The sequence below is a fragment of the Lutra lutra genome, chromosome 8, assembly GCF_902655055.1.
Source record: "Lutra lutra chromosome 8, mLutLut1.2, whole genome shotgun sequence".
NCBI lineage: Eukaryota > Metazoa > Chordata > Mammalia > Carnivora > Mustelidae > Lutra > Lutra lutra.
The window spans coordinates 135,797,281-135,817,709 of NC_062285.1; positions in this window are offsets into that span (position 1 = coordinate 135,797,281).

Consider the following 20,429-nt stretch of genomic DNA (forward strand, 5'->3'; position numbering starts at 1 on the left):
GGGGATCGAGCCCCGTAACCGGGCTCCCTGCTCGGCGGAAGCCTGCTTTCCCTCTCCCACTCCCCCTGGTGTTCCTGCTCTTGCTGTCAAATAAACAAATAAATAAAATCTTTAAAAAAAAAGTTTCTCAGACCAAAAAGTTTGATAACTTCTGGGCTTGAAATTACTCTTTTTACAGTGGGGAGGAATCCTGCCCTGTTCACAGCTCCACCTGCAGCTCCTAGCCCCGTACCTGGCATGCAGAAGGCATTCAGTAGATGAGTGGTGAATGTCAGGGAATGTGATTTGAGGGCCTTTTGTATGCCCTGTGCTGTGGAGGGGGTCATGGAGATGACCTTGCTGGATGAACCTCACCGTCCAGCCTTCCAGAGCTAGTCCAGGGGGGAAGAACACCTAAACGGAAGGCAGTAATAGAATACACTATGTTAAGGTACTGTTCACATTTGTTAACTCATCTACCCCCCTACCATCCATAACTCTGGGGTAGGAGCAACCCCACCCCCTCCCCACCCCCGGCCCGACCCCATTTTACAGATGAGGAAACAGTAGCACAGAGCCAAGGAGCCTGTCCAGGTCTCACATGTTGGTGTTGGTACTGGGAATCAAGACATAGAGCCTGAGTATGTGTGTGTGACTGTGTGTGTGTGTGTGTGTGTGTGTATGTGTGTGTGTGTGTGTGCTCTGCCTCGCAGGAGAATAGTGGGGTGGTGCTGGGGTGGGGGGGGGTGGCTGACAAGCCCACAGGAGCAAGAGATCTCTGGAGAAAAGGAGCCGTTCTTGTGGGAGGGGAGAGTCCCAGGAAGGAGGACCCCTTAGCGAAGGCATCATATTCCCTGGGACAGGAGTGGCCCCAGAGGGGTGACCAGGGAAGGGTGGGTATTTTTTGTTGTTGTTTTTAAAGATTTTATTTATTTGAAAGAGAGAGCGAGAGCAAGTGAGAGAAAGCGAGAGCAAGAGTGGGGTGAGGGGCAGAGGGACAAGCAGACTCCCTGCTGAGCAGGGAGCCTAATGCAGGCTCAATCCCAGAACTCTGGGATCAAGACCTGAGCAGAAGTCATTGCCTAACCGACTGAGCCACCCAGGTGGTCCAGGGAACGATGTTCTAATTTGCATCCAACTCCATGAATTTGCCTTGAGGACTGTGGGGGGTCATGGAACACAGTTACATTGTCAGACATGCTCTTTTTGTCTGCTTCTAAAATAGCCAGAGTGTTTTCTTATGATGTTTATTGTTTATTGTCTTTCCCCCCAACCACACCCCGCTACAAGGGTAGGAATCTTGGTTTTGTTCATGGTTATATCTCTACCTCCCGGAACATATAGTAAGCACTCAATAAATGTTCAAATTGGTTGGATCTGTACAAACTGAACATCGATTGAGTTTGGGATGCCTGTGGGAGGCTAGGTAGAGATGTACAGGTGATTGTAGGATGTGTGAGTCTGTCTCTCAGGAGGACAAAGGACCAAGCTCTTTGTATTGCCTTCCTCCTCTCCATCGCGGATGGTCAGCACATGGTCCCCAGGGTGTAGGAGTTCTCTGCCTTCCAGTGTCCCAGCGAACAGGGATGAGCAGTCACGGTGGGATTCCTGCAGCGTCCTCAGGTCAACCCGCTGCTCCGCGTATTCTGGAGGGGGACAGGCGGCTCCTTTGGCCACTAGGTGGCGCCGCAGGACAGCTTTCGTGCACAGCACGCCTCCGGGATCCTGGTTGGGATTTCGGGGTAGGAGTGTGGGGTCGGGGCACCCTTTGGCCTCAACTGGCTCTTTGCAGCCAGCACCGCGTGGCCCCGACCTCTTGCCGCCTCTATCTTGGGACCTTCCAAGACCAGGCTAGACTAACCCCTCCTGGTCCTGAGGTCGAGCAAACAGGCTGGGCTGGGCGGGGGCGGGGCTGGAGGGGGAGGAGGAGGAGGAGCCCCCCCGCCCCCCCCCCCCCGAAAAGGGGTGTGAACGGCAACAGGTGGGCACTCACTGTGGGGAAGGCTCCAGTGACCCTAGCCAGTCCCTTAACAGAGCTTCATTTTCCTCATCTGTCAAATGGGGTTTAGCTCCCTAATCCGGTGGGAGTGAGGAGCTGGTAAAATTAATACTGGTAAAGCATCCAGAACAGGGACTGGAGGGTAAGGCCCCAGCGACTATTTGGGAAGAGGCACACTCCCATTCTGGGCAGGAAGGATGAGCCCAGGAGACTGCAGTCTTCCTATCCCCTGTTGCCCACTTACCCCATCTCTGCCTCCTTCTTGGAACCGGCTTCAACTCACCAGGTCTCAGGGGGACCAGAGACTCAGAGGGCAGCAAGGTGTTCTGCAAGGTCACACAGCATTTCAAGAGCAGAGGCAGGACTAGAACCCGGGTCTCCCAGTCCTGAGCAAGAGTGTGTAAGTACATATGAGTGTGGGGGGTATGGGCTCATGCCAGTGTGCAAGTGTGTGTGTGTTGTGGCAGGGAGCGGGGGGCACCGGGCACCCTGTGCTTTGCTTTTGCTTCTCTCTCTCCATCTTTCTTCTGTCTCTGTGTGTCTCTGTCTCCTTGTCCTTGTCTCTGGCTCTTGTCCTTCGCTCTGTGCCTCTGTCCTCCCTTCTCTGTACCTGAGTCCTCTCTCTTTCCATCTCTCCCACGGTCACCCCCCAGCCCCCAAGCTCCTGGCCTCTCTCCACCTTCAAATTGAAAACCCAAATTGGAATTTCCAATTGCCTTTTCTGAGTGGTGATTGCCAGTCTCCGCGTGTTCAGCCCTCCCTTGTCTGTGCCCACAGCCCTGAGTTATTGCAGAGTCCCCTCCCTCTCGCCTCTGCCTCCGCCTCTGACTCCTGCCCTCTGTGGCTTTGAAGTGTGTTTACCTGAGAGCTCCAGAAAGAATCCATTTCTGCCCTGTCTGGTTCTCAGCTGTTGTGTACGCATGGGGGGTGGCGTTGGGGGGGATCCTTTCAGGCTCTGGTCTCCCCTGTCCCTCTCGGGGTCTCTTGGGCTTTCTTTTCTAAAAGGTAATGGCTTGTGTGTCATGTCTCGTTCCCTCCTGACCACGCTGTCACCAGGCAGTCACTCCTCAGTTTTCCCAGATCAAAGACAGAGCTGGGAGAGAGAGCATCCTCAGGGGTCCGAGGCTGACACTCTAGGTTCCACAGACTGGGCTCACAAGGCTGTGTGCCCACAAGCAAGTCACCTTCCTCCTCTGGGCCTGTTTTCCTCCTCTGCGAGCTGGGCTTTGAGAAGTATTGTCCAGCCTTCCTCCCAGGGCTGAGGATGGGGCTGGGCCAGAGCTTCCTGATTCTTGGGTCCTGAGGTCTGGGGGGAACTTGGGTTCTGGAGCTGGGTTGTGCAGGTTCAAATTCTGGCTTCCCCCCCCTCACTAGCTGTGTGACCTTGGGTAAGTCACACGACCTCTCTGTGCTTCAGTTTCTTCATCTGTGAGTCAAATATAGTAATAGCCCCTCCCTCCTGCAGAGGCTTGCCATGAGGATTGAGTGCAAAGAGCTTAGAAAGGAAAACTGAGCAGGGAGTAATTGCCGTATGTTTGTAAACAAGTGATGGCCATAGGTGTCTGCAGTGTGCATGGGGACCCGTGCCCGCATCTGTGTGTGTGACCTATGCAGGCATGTAGCCACGGGACCTCTGTGCTCTTGCGATCAGCGCGTGGGAGGTTTGGGGCTACTGAGATAGGGCTCAGGAGCCCGGAATTGGCAGGTGTGCCTTCCGAACCAGCCTGGGGCACTTCTCAGCATGTGGCCTGGGGAGGATATGTCACCTCTCTGAGCTTTGTGGGGTTTGTGGGTATGGGTGGTGCCTCCCTCCAGGTCTGTTGGAGGGTGCAGGGAGAGGCTGGGTGGAAAGCTCAGCACTGGGCAGGACACTCAATCCTGTGTTCACCCAACAAACATCTGCTGAGCCTACACCCCTGCAGAGGGCAGGGAGGTGGTTCCAGGGGAAGGAGAGGCGGGGCCATGCTCCCTCCCTTTACACACTTAGCACATGCCCCTTGACGGTCTCTATTTATGACCCCAGGGTTTTCAGGGTTCCGAGCAGTTGCCCAGATGGAGGAGCCGAGGCAGAGGTAGAGTGGATTCTTTTGGTGATTGAAAAGATGAAATTGTTGGCATGACGGATTTTGAGAACTTAGTAGATACACAGGAAGAAGCTGCTGGAAATCCTCCATGGAGATCTGAAATCCAACGGCGAGAGTCTGGGTGGGGGTCAAAGGTCAGGTCTGGTTCATATTAGGCTTGATCCTGACCCGCCAAACACAGCTCTGCCACTAAGTTGCTATGTGCCCTTGGCACATCCTTCCCCACTTGGATCTCAGGCCCTCTGGGGTAAGGTAGGAAGGGGCCCCCAGCCCTGTCAGGTCCCCAAGGCCACTGAGACGTCAGGAAGTTACAGGAAGAGGAAGGGTGAGCTTGGAAGACTCAGGGGAAGACTTGAGTGGTCCTCAGAAAGCCATTGCCCCTTCCCCGGCCAGGGGGATCTCCCTAGCAGGAGCAGAGTCCGATGGTGAGGGGGTCCCAGATGCAGAGTGGATGGATCCCAGACTTGAATAAGTCCCTTCTCTGCTGGACGGGGTGGTGGAAACAGGCCCCAGGAGAGCAGAGTGTCAGGGCAGGGCTGGGCAGGGCGGTTGGTTTTGGGCTCCCAAGGGGAAGGGCAGGGTTCTGTCCCTTCAAGCCTCAGCTTTTTAATTCTATCTAATTTTTTTTTAATTCTAATTTTTTAAAATTCTAATTACAACCCCATTAAAATGCAAATTTCCAACAAAGACTGGATGGGTAGCCCTGTTGTTATGACAACTGGAGTCTGGGGGTGGGGAGAGGGGAACTGATCTCCATCTCCAGATCCTTCCTGACCCGGCTGGGGGCCACCTGCTTACCCTGTCAAGTCAGTATCTCACCCACAGCTTGTGGGGGGGGGTGTCTCCTACCCTGAGGCTTGGTCTTCAGGGAAGAGGAGCTGGGTAACTGCGCAAATCATTTTCCCTTCTTGGCCTCAGTTTCCCCATCTGTGGACTGGGTATAACATTATAGGCTTCTCTTGCTGGGCCATCCTGGGGACTCCGTAAGTTACTGTGTAGGAGGGGTGCCTGGTTGGCTCTGTCGGTCAGGCGTCTGCCTTCGGCTCAGGTCATGATCCCGGTTCCGGGTCCGCATCAGGCTCCCTGCTCAGCCGGGAGCCTGGTTCTCCTTCTTTCTCTGCCATTCCCCTGCTTGTGCTCTCTCGCGCTGTCTCTGGCAAATAAATAAATAAAATCTTTTTTAAAAAGTTAGTGTGTAGGACATCAGGGAAGGGGGAGCTGCAGAGGTCCTTGATGAAGGGACTAGACCCTTCCCGGTGTGACTCATGGTGTGTCCTACCCTGGAGTTCTAGCATCTGCTCTATCCGGGCTCAAGGAGCCTAAAGATGGCCTGGGAGTGACCTTGAAGTGCCCTGTAGGCTCGGTTCTTCGGGCTGATGCTTCCCTGAGGCAATTCTGTCACCGTATGACTTTATGCTCTTCCTTTCGTGAGAGAACGATATGGACACCTAAAAACTGAGGGGTGTGCGTGGATCTTTCTGTCCTGATTGATTCTGAAAATAATAGACGTTAAAGAAGGAAAGGGAAAAGAGAGTTGATAAAAGCAGCAGAAAGGGATGACTATACAGAGGAAGAAGTGATTTCTCTTTTTGCCTCTGCCGCTAAGAAGCTCGGACTGAAATGGAGGATTACTGTGTTGCTGCGATAAATGCTACTGGTTACATCATTGTCTTACATCACTATATTATTCAACTGTCATAAACGTTCGTTTTAACTTTCCAATACATTTAGCTCCCTAAATTATTTCTGATCTCTTATTTTACTTTTTAAGAAATCCTCTTTAGAAAGAGCTGGGAATATAAATTATAAATGAACAATGATGACAGAAAGAATGAGCGTGGATTGTTCTGGGCGAACCTTTCAGTCCTGAAACCTCTGGGTCATTGTGGCCTTTTGCTAAGTGCCAGGAGGGGAAGAGTGGGGGCTGGGGGTCCTAGCTGTGAAGGGCTGATGATTGATTCTGAGTTCTTCACAGCTGGCTGGGGATAACCCAATCCCGGCAAGAACAGGGGTGGGGCTGAAGGGGACGGTCTTGGAGACACCCGTTATTGAACAAGATGGGGAATCAGTTCCCAGAAGAGGCCAGAGAACGTGCATTAATTCCCTCACTGCTCAAGACAGGCTCGAGCTCTGTGTTTACACCATCTCCCTCCCTCTACCGCAACTTCCTTTGCTATTAGGCGCGGCAGAACCCAGTGTCCGCTGATGGAATGTTGGTGGAGGGGATGATGCCGCTCTGGGCCTGGCCTGGCTCTTGAAAGCTCACCCTGTAATCTCCGGCTCTTTTTTTCTTGCCACCATGACCCAGGTGCAACGTGCAGCGGACGGCAGGCCACCATGCAGTTGGACGATGGCGCATATAAGCGATAAACTCTTGTTCTGATGAAGCTCTGAGATGTTGGGATCTATTTGTCATGGCAGGTGGTTTATGGTACCCTGACCGAAACACCTCCCAGCTCCCCTCCTGAGAGTCCCCCAGGACCTCCCAGGAGGTTGGGCTAGGGCTCTGGGATGACCTGTGTCATCCCTTGTTGATGTAGGAAGGATGTTGGGGTTCGGAGCCAATGGCCACGAAAGAATTCCTGAGAAGTCTTTGGTGCAAAAAGGTGGTTTTATAAAAGACCGGGGACAGGACCCTTGGGCAGAAAGAGCTGCACTGAGGTCAAGAGGAGAGGCCCATTATATACTCTCAAGTTGGGAGGGGGTTAGAGATAGTGGACGTCTCAAAGGAATTTTGGAAGCAAGGCTTCCAGGACCTTGAGGGGTGAGCTGTTGTTAGGAAAATGTCATTTATTACCATCTAATAAAACCTCAGTCATGAGACCCTTCAGATGTAGATTAGTGGGTGTTAGGCTTGGGGGATGATTGCCTGACATGTATCTTGGGGAGCAGAGACAAAGGAAGTTTCCAAAGGAATTTTTACATGTTAAAGTAGACTTACAGGATCCTGGAGGTCGGGGTAGGATCGCCTTTTGCTCTTAGTAAAGTTTTAACATTGAGGCAGCTGAGTTCCTAGAGGAAGGTCACTCTGCCTGTTTCAAGGACTTGTCAGTGAGTGGGCTGTATGTAGTCAGGAAATTTAATTCTTCTTTTGCCTTTTTCCCCACATCATTGTGAACACCAGTCCCCTGAGCGTTTAGGCTTAAAGACTGCAGAGGACCATGGAGCCTGGGTCTTGGATCCTCTACTTCCCTGGCCAGGATCTTGAGGCCTATGGGTGTACTAAATGTCCAGCCAGGCTCCTCCTCAACCAGAAAGGAGGAAACCTGAGGGTCCCAAAATGGCTTGGGGAGGCATAGAGCAGAACGAGGGTCAGGGACTGGGGCTTTCATCACGCTCCCACAATGTCCTTGCTGGCAGTCTACAGTCAGCTTCCTTTGGGCTTCCTTTGCCAACCCAGAGAAAGCATGGAAAGGTCTGGATGTGTTCACTGCACACTGGTGGAGTTGAGGGTGCAGGGGACAGGGGCTGGGCAGGTGTGGGGACTTCTGTGGACCTCAGAGCCCCTAACTGGGTATGTCCTAAGAGGCCACATCTAGGTGAAGAGCCCTGGACCATGTCAGGAGGCAGCCAGAGGGGATCCCAGGATGTCAGAGGGAGAAGTAAAGTTAGAAATTGCCCTCAAGAGGGGCCAGGTCCCTCCATCCCATCCCACCCGTGCCCTCAAGAGGGGCCAGCTCCTTCTATCCCATCCCAGCTGGTCCAACCCAGCCAAAAGTACTCTGCGCTCACCCCATGCTGGTCTTTAGAAACACGGAGAAGCATAGTTCCATCCCTACTGTCAAGCAGTCTGGTGGGCAGATGGGCCAACAGTGCCCCTTGTGTTGGTGTGATGAGGGCTGCAGGCAGGAGGGCTAGGAGGGGAGGGAGGAGGGCATCTGTGGGAGGACTTACGTCTCCCAAGGCAGGACTGGCTGCATATTTGTAGAGCCCGGGGTGAAATAAAAATGAGGGGCCCCTTGTTCAGAAGTTATTAAGACAGTGACAGCCGAGCATTAAACCGAGTATGCAGCCTTTCAGGGGGTGTGTATGTGGGAGGGACCCTGTGTGACTACAGTAGTCACACCCCACTGCTGCTGTCCTGCCCCAGGGCATGGAGAGCCTTGGGGTATCCGCTTGGCTACACATTCCCACCGCACCCCAGTTAATATGGCAGTGGCCAGCACAGTCTGTGGGCCCACGCCGTCTGCTTCAGAGCGAGCTGGGACCAGGGGCCGGAGACTCACCCTGCCTGTGCCTCAGTTTCCTCATCTGCAAAATGGAAAGGATAATAGCAGTGATAGATAATAACTCACCTTCAGGGGTTGTTGTGAGGGTTCTGTGGGCTGATGCACCTGTTACCTGGTGGTGGCTATTTAAATTATTGTCCCCTCCTCTGCCCCTCCATGCTGCTTTTCTCTGCAGTGCTTAGAGAGAGAGAGCATGAGTGGGGAGTGGGGAGGGGGAGTAGAGGTAGGGGCAGACCCCTCAGCTGAGCAGGGAGACCTATGATGGACTCGATCCCAGGATCCCAACCCTGGCATCATGACCAGGGCTGAAGGCAGATGCCCAGACTACTGAGCACGCGGGCATCCCTTACTTCTTATTCTTGTTTGCTGTCTGTCTTCTCAATCACAGTATAAGGACTGCAGACCTTCTCTATGTCTTGTTCTCACTATAGCTGCAGAACCTCCAATGGTTTCTGGCACATAGTAGATGCATGACAGATGTTTGTTGAATGAATGAATGAATGAGTGAATGTCAAGCCATTTGTCTAGGCAAAAAATTATTGACCCCCTGTGAGGTGCCAGGGATCTTCAGGGAATTCAGCCTGAGTGAGGTTCGAGGCACAAAGTAGGGGAACAGGGAGGCAGGGTGTGTGAGAGGGGGTAGAGCCTGGAGGGGCACGTCGAGGAGCAGCTGCAAGGTGGCCACAGACTCCAGGACCGGAAGAGGGGCAGAAAGGCTTGGTTGGGAGGTTGGTTGTGTGGCTGTAACCCATCACAGGGAGCTCACTCTCTAGTGGGAAGCCTGTTCCCTGGCAGGATAGCCCTCAGATTTGGGAAGTTCTCTCTGAAGCTGGGGTGAAGGCTAGCCCTGGTGCCCACAGTGTCTGCCAGCTTCCGTGCTCAAGTTCATGTCCCTGGAATTGCCCTGAGGGGAGGCACCACCTGGTCTGAGGACAGTGCACCTTGGCAGCCTTGCTCTAAGAGGGAGTCCTAGAGTGGCCCTGGCTCAACCCAGCCAGAAACTGGGGAGCCATTCTCCCCTTTTTCTTCACCCCACATGAGAGGAGTCATTTGTCCCGTGGAGTGATTGATTGGTTGATTGATTGATTTAAAGATATTATTTATTTATTTGACAGAGAGAGATAGCCAGAGAGGGAAACAAGCATGGGGCGGGGTGGAGGCGAGTTGGAGAGGGAGAAGCAGGCTCTGTGCTGAGCAGGGAGCCAGCTGCTGAGATCATGACCTGAGCCAAGGCAGACACCCAAAGATTGAGCCACCCAGGTGCCCTATCCTGTAGATTTAAACTTCTAAATCACCCTCCAGGGGTGCCTGGGTAGCTCAGTTGGTTAAGCACCTGGGATGGAGCCCCGCATTGGGTTCCCGGCTCAGCCTAGAGCCTGCTTCTCCCTCTACCTCTCCCCCCTGGTTGTGCACACTCTCTCACTTGCTTTACCTCAAATAAATAAATAAAATCTTAAAAAAAATTGCACTCCAGATTCTCCCATCTCTCCACCCCAGAACCATGCTCCCAGCTCAGATTACCAGCCCTTCCCAACACCACCTCCCCTCTGCCACCAGGCTTGCCTCCTTGAGATATCTCCTTGGGGCAGGAGTTGCTGGGAGGTGCATTTGGGGAGCAGACCCAAATAGAACAGACCCAAATAGAGGGACCAGGTGTTGGTCTACATGGCCTTTGGGGCACCTTCTACCTCATCTGCCTGCCCTTGGGTTGATAACACCCCTTCTGCCCCACACAAAGCAGTAGTACTTGGAGCCCCATGGCTTCTGTACAGGCTCACAGGTCCCATCAGTCCTGGAGTGGGGGTGGTTTAGGCTGTCACCCCACCGTAGGTCTGCTCCCAGGATCACTCCTTATGCCTCAGCCCTCCCTCTCTCCCTCTCTCTCTGACAAATAAATAAAATCTTTTAAAAAAAGGGCATGACTCTGGAGCTAGCTGCCAGGATTCAAATCCTGGCTCCCCCACCTATGGGCTATGTGACCTTGGACAAATTACTTAAACTCTCTGTGCCTTAGTTTCCTTATCATATTGTTGTGCTTAATGATAATGCCAACCCTGTAGGTTATTGTGAGGGTTAAATGAACACATTCTAAGTGCTTGATGAATGTAGCTATCATGTTTTTGGTGCCCATGCATTTACAGAGCAGTTTTCCAGTTAACATCTGGTCCTCACACTTGATCTGTAACACAGGTGTCAGACTCATTTGAGAAATGTGGAAAATGAAATACTCACTGACTCAGTGCAGTAGAGAGGCTGGGACTTGGGGGTCAGACCTGGCTGTGAGTTCAAGCCTGGTCCTTTCCTATGTGTCTTGGAGGGGGGTGTCCTCCCCTTTTTGATCTGTTTCCTGGTCTTTAGAATCAGGGTTAAAGCCTTACTTTGCAGGATTTTGAGAACCTACCGCTTCCTAGCTGCGGGACCTTTAGCCAAGTTACTTGCCTCTCAGTGCTTCAGTCTCCCTATCAGGAAAATGGGTCTAAAGCTTTTGGGAAAGTTAAATGAGTTAATATGTGAAAGTGCTTAGAATAGCGCCTAGCACATAATAAAGACTCTGTGTTTGCTACGATTATTATGATTATTATTCATTGAGGAATCTGCACATGAGCACAAGATTTCCTCAGCATTTCCAGGAAGTTTATCCTGGAGTGTCAGCATCTTGGATTAGACACCCCATGGGATTCCTTGTCAGAGATGTGTGTGTGTGTGTGTGTGTGTGTGTGTTAGAGACCCCTGTGGGAATAGGGCTTGTGGGCAGGTACTTCAAGCCAGGAAGCCAGGAAGACCACTGTTGAGTCCTGGTTATGCCTTTTACCCACCTTGTGGCTTTGGGCAAGTTACTTCCTCTCTTTTGAGCCCTTGCTTCCTCTTTTGAAAAAAAAAAAGAAAAAAAGAAAAAGCAGATGGTAAAACTGTGAGGTTAAAGTTAAGTCAGATAAAGTGTCTGACGAAACCCTCAAAAAGTGATCACAGTAATTATGGTGGGCCAGAGCATTGCATGGCAATCTACCACCAATTCCTTGTCTATGTGGGTGAGGACGGACTTTTAAAATTCCAGGACGGGGCTTTCCCCTCTGCACCTTGGTCCCTCCTCCAGCTGCCTCCTGGACCTCTGCTTAGCATCCTGCTTGTCCCAAAGCCCAAGTCTGGTGGAGGGATTCCATGCAGGGGAAGTAGGAGGCACACTCCGTTTCAAAGGAAAACGGGACCCTGGCTTCTCCTTCTTCCTTCTCCAAAACAGGAAAGGAAATCCTCTCTCCCTCTTGGGAACTACTGAGCATTTCCTCAGACTCCAGCTCAAAGCTCCTCAGAGACCCAAATGAATTAAAGATGTAATTAAATTAGGAATCGTTCATTATTCAAAGGCTGGGAGCCTCTGGCAGGTGGAGTGGTGGAGAAGGGGAGGTGGGGCCATCTTTCTGCCAGGGCCCAAAGATTCTCTCCTGAAGGATGTGTGTGACCAAGCTGGGGCCTGGGGGCCTGGGTGAGAGAGCTATCCTCTTCCCTGCCTGTTCCCACTCAGAAGGAGCTCCCCACAGTCTCAGGCAACTTCAGGATGCCCATGATATCTTCGGACAACCTAGCACAGATCCCTCTCCACATTATCTCATTTTGCAGCCTCATTTTCTCATCTGTACAGTGAGGCAAATGGGAAGGGAAGATGGTATTAAATTGTCTTTAAGGTTGCCTCAGGTAGTTAGTTTCTACTTAAGAAATTGGAGACCTCTCCCTTTGAACACCTATGACACACTCCTTGCTCATAGATTAACTGAAGCATTGGGGGGCAGGTGTGTGCCAGGGAACTAGGCTCCTGAGCCTGGCATGTGATGGGGGAAAGAGAGGGTTAGAGCTCTTCTACATTCCCAGAGGAAAACAAAGATTTTGAAATTGTCAGAAATGTGATGAAGCTGTGAGGAGTCCATGAAACAGCTACGTACCCTGGGAAACGAGTCATGGCTGTTTGTTCTGACAGTGTGAAAACTCACAGCCTTTTCACCAAGATGGGTCATAAAAACACAGGAAAACTAGAAGTGCTTTGGTTCAACTCTGCTGAGGATGTTACTCCCAGCCTGCCCAGTTTCCGCCCTCTGGCCTGGATTTGTTTGTGCGCGTCAACACTTGCCCAGCTTTGCAGACATCTCACTCCGCTTTGGTTCCTCGATTTGTCAGCCATATTCACTCCCAGTGTTCTTGGTCACTGCGGTTATTTGAGAATGACGTCAAAGAAGAAATTGCACGCGCTCTCTCTGAAAACCTCTGGCTGGGGCCATCTCCATTACAGTCCCTCTCCTAAGTCTCCTTCTCCCCCCTCCTATCCCCTACCACCTCCCCCTCCAACCCTACTGGACTGCTGGGAGAAGACTGGGTGGGAGCCTACACTATCCAGTCTGGGGAGAGGCGATGGGAGGTTCAGCACCGCGGACAGCGACACAGGATCTGCTCAGTAGGAGGTGACTCTTCAGGCTTAAAGGTTGGGCGGCCTCTAATGCTACTGACTCAGGAGGTGGGGTGCAGGGAGCCTGGTTTGGGGGCTGATATTGTCACAGTAGCTCTCTCCAGGGCCAGAGGTTATTTTTCCACTGGAACTCTCTCCTTTGTTCCCAAGGCTCTTGAGTATCCCATTCCCCATCTTCCCCCAGCACAAACACCCAGTTCCATTTCTTCCTGCTCAGCAGGCCTTGGCAGTGCTCTGTCTCCCTCCCAGCCTCACTTTCTCATCTCCAGTCCCCTGCCTGCCCCTGGGCACTCAGCCCCACCACCCCAGGCCCTCACCCCTGGCTCCTGGGGGAGTTCCTTGCCTGGTAGTCCCAGGAGGATCTGGTGTGGCTCATCTACTTGTCTGCTGTGTGACCTTGGGCAAGCGTTTGCCGCTCCCACCTGACCTCCTGGCTTCAGAAAGGGGGCGTTGAGACCATGCCATTTCTGAGCTTGGAGCCAGACCCCATGGTCAGCTCTCAGCAGCCACTGCCCTGGTGGAGAGAGCTGTAGGCAAAGGCAGGATGTGTGCTGACTGCTGCAGGAGGACACAGACAGGGCCCAGTGGGCTGGATAGAGGGAGAGGCAGGGGCTCCAAGGGTGTTTGTGTGTGTGCCGGGGAGGGGAGGCGAGGGTGGAGGGAGAATGCAGAGGAGCTGCTGGACTAGAACAGAAGAACCCCTTAGCCTGTATATTTAGCTCATCGAGGTATATAAACAGAAACCTGGAGCGGACTCAATGCTCCCCCCAAGCGTGAGTCATCAGTGCTGCTGCAGCTAAAGTTAGGCTCCAATCACAGGCTCCCTCCCCTCTCCCCTCTCCCCCTTCCCCTCTCCTCTCCCCACTCCCCTCTCCCTCCCCTTCCTCACATCATCCCCTTACTGCCTCCTTATCTCCTTATCTCTTCTCCCCATCTCTCCCCTCCCACCTTTCTCTCTAAATCTCTCCTCCTGGATGCTTTCAACTCCATCCCTCCCTGATCTGCCCTTCCCCTTGCATGCTCTCTCTCTTTTCCTTGACCCCCCCCATTTTTAGTCTTCCCTTTTTCTTTTTCCTCTCTCTCATACTTCAATATGTCTTTCCCTCTTGCTGAATGCATTTGGGAAAGGGTATTTTTGCTCTTGCATTTGTCTTTGTTTGAACCCTGTAATAATAACATGCATGTGTCTGTGTGTACTTGAGAGGGGGTGTGCATGTGTCTGTGTGAATTTGTGTCTTGGTGAGAGGGTGTATTTAGCAAAAATTATATCTATTTGGGTGTACGTGTGAGGGTGTCTGTGGTGTTTGTGAGTCTGTGTGAATGTGTCAGTGTGTGTGTGTGTTAGTGCACACATGGGAGTGTGAGAATTGTGTGTCAGTGTCTCTGTGTGTTTCTTCCCTTTTGAGGGAAGGGCAGCTCTGTGTCCCAGAAGTAAATGCTGGGGGTTAAGCAGTGGAGAACCCCTCTCCCAGTTTCCTCTGGGGGTTTGTGGTGCTGGAGGATCTCTGGCCCTTACAGACTGAGAGCGAGGCAGCCTCAGGCTGTAAGCTATCTATGGACCCAGGCTTGGCTTTGGGGCCCTGCCACTTTCTGCTGTGTGACCTTGGGCCAGTCTCTTTGCCTCTCTGTGTCTTGCTTCTGTGTCTGCCAGAGGAATGTGATGAGCCTGCTTACCTCTCCAGGCTGGGGGCAGGTAGCAAGGGCATTCATGGGTGTAGAGGTGCAGAAGGACGATGGGGAGGACAGGCTGGTCCCTGGGATACCCAAGGCCTCTGTGGTAGGTATATGCTTTTCTGCCTCAGAGAGGCTCATGCTGCCTCTCCAGACATTCAGGCAGAACTGAAGGCTGGACACCCCCACTGGAAGTGTCCCCCCATTTTAATCAGTGGATGTCCACTCCCACCTTCAAGACACATCTTCAAAGCTGCTCTCTGCAGGAAACCTCCCCAGGTATCTGTCGAGGTGTGCATCTGCCTCCTCCTTGGGCCTCTCTAATACCCTCACCACGGTCCCTGTTCCTGGGTGTAGCAGGGGATTCCTGGAAAGGATTTACAAAAGGGAACAGTGCATGTACGGGAGTATGTGTGCCAAAGGGATGGTGTAGGAGAGGAAGGATGAGGGGCAGACAGTAGGGGTGCGCTAAGGGCTGAGAGGCTTGTCGGGCTCTTAGCCCCGGCTCTGCTCACCCACAATGGAGAAACGTCTGGGCCTCCAGCTGGATTGCTTCGCTCAGACTTTGCTTCAGGGAGCAAGGAGTAGGCTGAGAAAGCTTCACTCCTTTGGCCCCAGGATGGGTGGGGACTGATGAACGTGGCCCCTCCCAGGGCAGTCTCTACCAGGCAGCCAGGGTTATCTGTCACCACCTCAAATGACCCCATCATCCTCATTCCCCACCAATCTCCCTTGCTTTATTTTTCTCTATAGGCTGATCATCAACCGATGTCCTGTATAGTTCATGTATTTACCTTCTGTATTTTCTGACTCACCTTCTCCTATATAAGCTCCATGTGGGCAAGGACTTCCATTTTATTCACAGTGGTGCCTCCAGACACACGATTGGGGCTCAGAAGGAGCTGCTGGGGGGCGCCTGGGTGGCTCAGTCGTCCGACTCTGGATTTTGGCTCAGGTCATGATCTCGGGGTGTGAGATGGAGCCCCGTGCTGGGCTCCCCACACTCAGAGCAGCATCTGCTTGGGATTCTCTCTCCCTCTGCCCCTCCCCCAGCTCACACACACATGCGGTCTTTATCAATCAATCAATCAATCAACCAATCAAATCTTTTTTAAAAAAAGGAGCTGTTGAAAAAAAAAAGGAGCTGTTGAAAGACAGAGATGCCCCGCCACACCCTCCTGTGTGATAATCATTCATTCATTCATTCATTCATTCATTCATTTGTCCTTTCCTTCATTCACTCAGCAGACCTCTGGTACCTACACTGTGCCCCCACTCTTTCCAGGGCTCCGAGCCTGACAAGGGCAGAGCAGAGAGACAGGCGATCAAGACTGGGCAGGGGGGTGGAGTGAGGGACCCCTGACTTGACCTGCTGTGATCCCAGAGGAGATGTCTCAGCCGGGCTGGAGGATATGAGGCGCTCTAGGTGGAGACATTTGATTATGGTTCTACCCCACCTCCTCTCCCCCGCCCCAAGACCACTGCCAAACAGAGGGCCGCTAAGGATTATTCTTTAAAACTCAGACTTGGCATTGGCACAGAGCAGGCCTCACAGCTGGAGAACTAGCTCCATGATTCTTAGCTCTGTGATCCTTCCTGGGGGTATGGGGTGTTGGGGGGGAATTCCAGTTTTAACAAAGATCAAAATCTGAAAAGGACGGCAGCCCTGATGGTGGGATTTCCCGCACTCTGGGAGGCTGAGGGGCTGCTCACCTGCCTCTGGGCCCAGCCAGCCTGCTCCCTAAGATGGCCATCCTGAGCCACCAGGGGTCAGAAAGTTGCAGGGCAGGGGCCAAGGCCAACCTGGGCCAGCTTCTCCAGCCCCAGAGCCAGCTCATGCCTGCACAAACCCACACTCACCTCTCCTTGATGGTGACATTGAATGAAGGTGGCTCCCTGAGGCTGGGCTGCTGGGGTGCCAGCCTTTGTCCAGCCGAAGATAAAAGGAAGAGTTGCCTGTTTTATTATTCTTTGTCCAAGCAGCGGGAGCAGCTGAGAGAGAGGGTGTGAGAGCACACGCACATGCGTGAGAGACACACATGCACAGAGCCTGAGGACAGGGATCCAGACAGACAGACAGGGAGTTGCAGAGAGGAGGAAGTGAGAGAGAGGAGGAGGATGGAGAAAGAAAGATGGAGAGAGTCAGAGAAAGGAGAAGAGAGAGAAAGAGCCTGAGAGGAAGGGAGCGGCCTGGGCAAACTGAAGAAGGAGAAAGACACCCACAGAGGCAGAGGGAAGAAAGCAGCGGGCAGGGATGCGGACAGTTGACTGCTCTCCCTGCTTCTCATCTCTTGCCCCTTGGGCTCCACCACTCCACTGTGCCTGAGCTCGGCTCCCTTCACTTCCCCTGTCCCTCTGTCTCACGCTTCCACGCCTCCCTGATTTGCTGTCTCTCTGTGCCTGGTTCACCCCACCGCAGCGCTTGCCTTTCTAGGCTGGGGAATTTTCTGGGAGCCAGGCTCGGGGAGACATCAGACGCCACCATCCACCCCGGGAAGGACGGGAAACCAGGCTCCTCCCTCCTGTCAGCAATATAGCCCAGGCTAGTACAGGCCTCATTTTGCAGTCTGCAGTCAGCTCAACAAACCTGACCTTGCCACTTCCCGCCCACACTTCCCTCATGCGGACACTTGGTCTGACCACATGGGACTTCCTCTGGTTCCCACAACAAGCCTTGCTCCTTCATGCCACCAGGCCTCTGCTCCTGCTGTCCCCCCTGCCTGGAATGACCTTCCTGCGATGCTTTGGCAGAAAAACTCTTACCTGCCCACCCCCACGCTCCTTCCAAGCCTTCGCGCTGGTGTGAGAAGTCTTCTCCAACCCTACCACACCAGAAACAATGGTTTCCTCCTCCACTCCACTTAACCTGGGTTGTCTAAACATGACTGCTCCCCACTGGGCTGGGTTTTGTCATTGCTGTGTATCCAACACCTGGCACATAGTACGTGGTCAGTAAAAGTCACTGAGCAATCACCCTGGGGTGACTGAAGGTGTGCCTCGGCACCTCTCATGACCTCAAGTTCCTCATCAGTAGAATGGACCTGGAAATGCCGGCTCAGAACCCTGGCACTCAAGAAATGCATTCAGCAAATGTTGAGCACCTACAGGATCCCAGCTCATGCATGTGGATGTTGTGGGGCACCAAGGAGATGATGTGCACCGTTCAAACACCAGTCAAATGTGACAGGGGCTTCCGGGGTCTCTGTCTGGGGTGGGGGCTTGGGCAGTTCCCCGCTGCAGGTCTTCTGTCTGACATTCATGCTGGAATAAGCCCACTGCTGTGCCATCCCCACCCTGGCTGGCTGGAGACTGATGGGGTATCAGCAGCCCTTCCCAGATGCACCCTGACTGGATGCTTCAAGCCCCATCCAGAAGTTTCTAGGGCATCAGAGGCCTTCTTTGGCTGAGAGTCAGGGACCTCTCCCATCCGCCAAGAACCTGAGGATCCTGTGATCTGTCCTTTTTCCCTGTCTCCAGCCTCCTTCCTGGGCAGATGGGAGAAGGATCTCGTGTCTCTGTCTCTGTCTCTCTCTCTCACACACACTCAGGCATGGGATCCAGCATCTGCCACTCATTAGCTGAGTGACCCTAGGTAATTTACTTAATTTCTCGGGGATTCTGGTTCTCCCATCTCTAAAATGAGCTTCGTGTTACCTCTCACCCAGAACTGCTGCCAGGAGTAAGTGGGCTAATGGAGTAAGTAGGCACCTGTCTGTGGGGAGGGAGGCTCCCCCAGCTTCTTATCTGGTTAAGACACCATGACCTCCCCTTTCCTGCCTGGACAGGCTTCCTGGGACCACAGCCACCCTGGGGGGAGGCTAATGTCCTCCTGGGTCTCTCTGGCTTTGACTTTGCTCTGGGCAGCTTGGTCTAGTTGGAGGATGGACTGGTTAGTCCCCAGGGCTGATCACCCACATCGGCTCCGATCTCGACATCCGCACTAGACACCCACTTGCACTAAATCTGTGTGTGTGTGTTGTTGACTTTTCAGGGGGCTGGCGGGGGAGGGGAACCAGCCCTCTAGCCCTGCAAGCTACTCACCCTAGAGTCTTCCAACTCTTTCTGTCCCCTCCCCCCATGACCCCGCCTCCTCCATTTTGCCGTCCCTCCTCCCTTTTCCCCTTCAACTCCTTTTCCCTCTGAAACTTCCCTTATTCTCCCTCCCCCAATTCAGCTACCACTCCTCGACTGGGCTCTTGGGCTCCTGGAACCCATCCTTCTGCATCCAAATTCTCTCCCTCTTTCACCCACAGTTGGCGTTTTGGGACCTTTCATCACATAATTGTCCTCTGGTCCTGGCACAGGTCCAGGACCCAGGAGATGCTTAATAAAGGCTTTCGGAAAGTTGAAGTTCATTTTCTGCCATGGGTTTTCTCCCCACAGGGGCTGCTCCCAGGCCCGGTCCTTGGGTGTTTAGGTTGCTGCTGAGCATGGAGAGAAGTCCCTTCCCGTGGCCCAGGGGGAATGTGCTCTGAGTGGATATAAGGTGACTCACGTGAGGTTATCACCGGCTGGGTCCCTTTCTACTCTGAGAGGTTGGGCCACTTTGCCAGTGTGGAATCCTGGACACTTTCACTCTTAGAATTTTTGAAACTTAGAATTCAGAATTCAAGTTTGGAGCACAGATTCTGGAGCCAGATGCCCTCACTTCAAATACCCATTCTGCCATTGAAAAGCTGTGTAAGGGGCGCCTTGGCTCAGTGGGTTAAAGCCTCTGCCTTCGGCTCAGGTTATGATTCCAGGGTCCTGGGATCGAGCCCCGCAGCAGGCTCTCTGCTCAGCAGGGAGCCAGCTTCCTTCCTCTCTCTCTGCCTCTCTGCCTACTTGTGATCTCTGTCTGTCAAAAAAATAAATAAAATCTTAAAAAAAAAAAAGAAAAGAAAAGCTGTGTGATCCTGAGCAAGTTACCTGACTTCTCTGTGCCAAACCCTCACCAATAAAAGAGGAGTGATGATTTACAAGATTGTGGAAAGGATTAAATGTGTTCATATTTGTCAAGGGCTTAAACCAGGGCCTGGTGCAGATAAATGCTTTGTGTTTGAGAAATAAATCAGTGTGGATTTCGAGGATATCGGCATCTTTGTCTCTGTGTGTTTAAGATCTTTGCTCCTGGAAGGGACCTCATCTCGTGTCCTGGAACAGGAATTCTTCCCCAGTTTTCTTACACCCCAGCTTGTTTATCTCCCTTCATAGATTCTTCCGACCCTTTTAGCCACTTCAATTGCTGGAAAGTTCTCCTGGAGACCGAAGTGAGCCTGAGCTGCTCTGGGAATAGGGAGGGAGGCCCTGGTTGGTCTTTAGTCCCTGGGGGAGGGGACAGGGAGCCTGGCCCAGCTGTTAGCTCAGGTGGGTACATGAAGGGACTCCGGGATGCGGTCCACCTGCTGTCCTGGCAGGCACCCCTGCTCCCAGGGCAAGGCAGGGGTAATGAGTGTGTGCGCTGCTGCAGTCTTCTGCAAATACCAGACACAGTATAAATAGCAATAATGAATAAATGAAGCTCCTGCCTCTAGTCGGGCCTCTGGGAGGGACTGTTGCAGCCTTGCCTCTGGCCGAGACCTGGAGTGGCAATGCTGTCCCCTCATCCCCATTTCTTCTATAACCTTTGGTCCATCTGTAGCTTCCCTGTGCCCACCCCTATGCTGCGGGCAGAAGAACGGAGGAATGGACAATGACGGCGTCAAATATTGTGGGTGGACATAAAGCAGAACTTCTTACCCGAGTGGAAGCTTAGAGTGGCCGCAGGGGGTGGGAGGGTGTTAGTCCCTCCAGGACAGGGGAACGCACTAGAATCATGGAGGGAAGCAAATTTTCTCCTTCAATATGAAAGAGAACTCTGAACGATCAGGGTGCTCAGGGAGCAAAGCGGCTGCAGGAGGAAGTGGGGAGCTCAGTGTCACCCCAGGTAGGCAGGCAGGGGCTGCGTGGCCCCTTTGGAAGGTGGGAGCTGAAGAGACCCAGTCCTGAGAATTCACTGTCTGGCAGCTTCTCAAGGTCCTGTCCAGTCTTTTGAG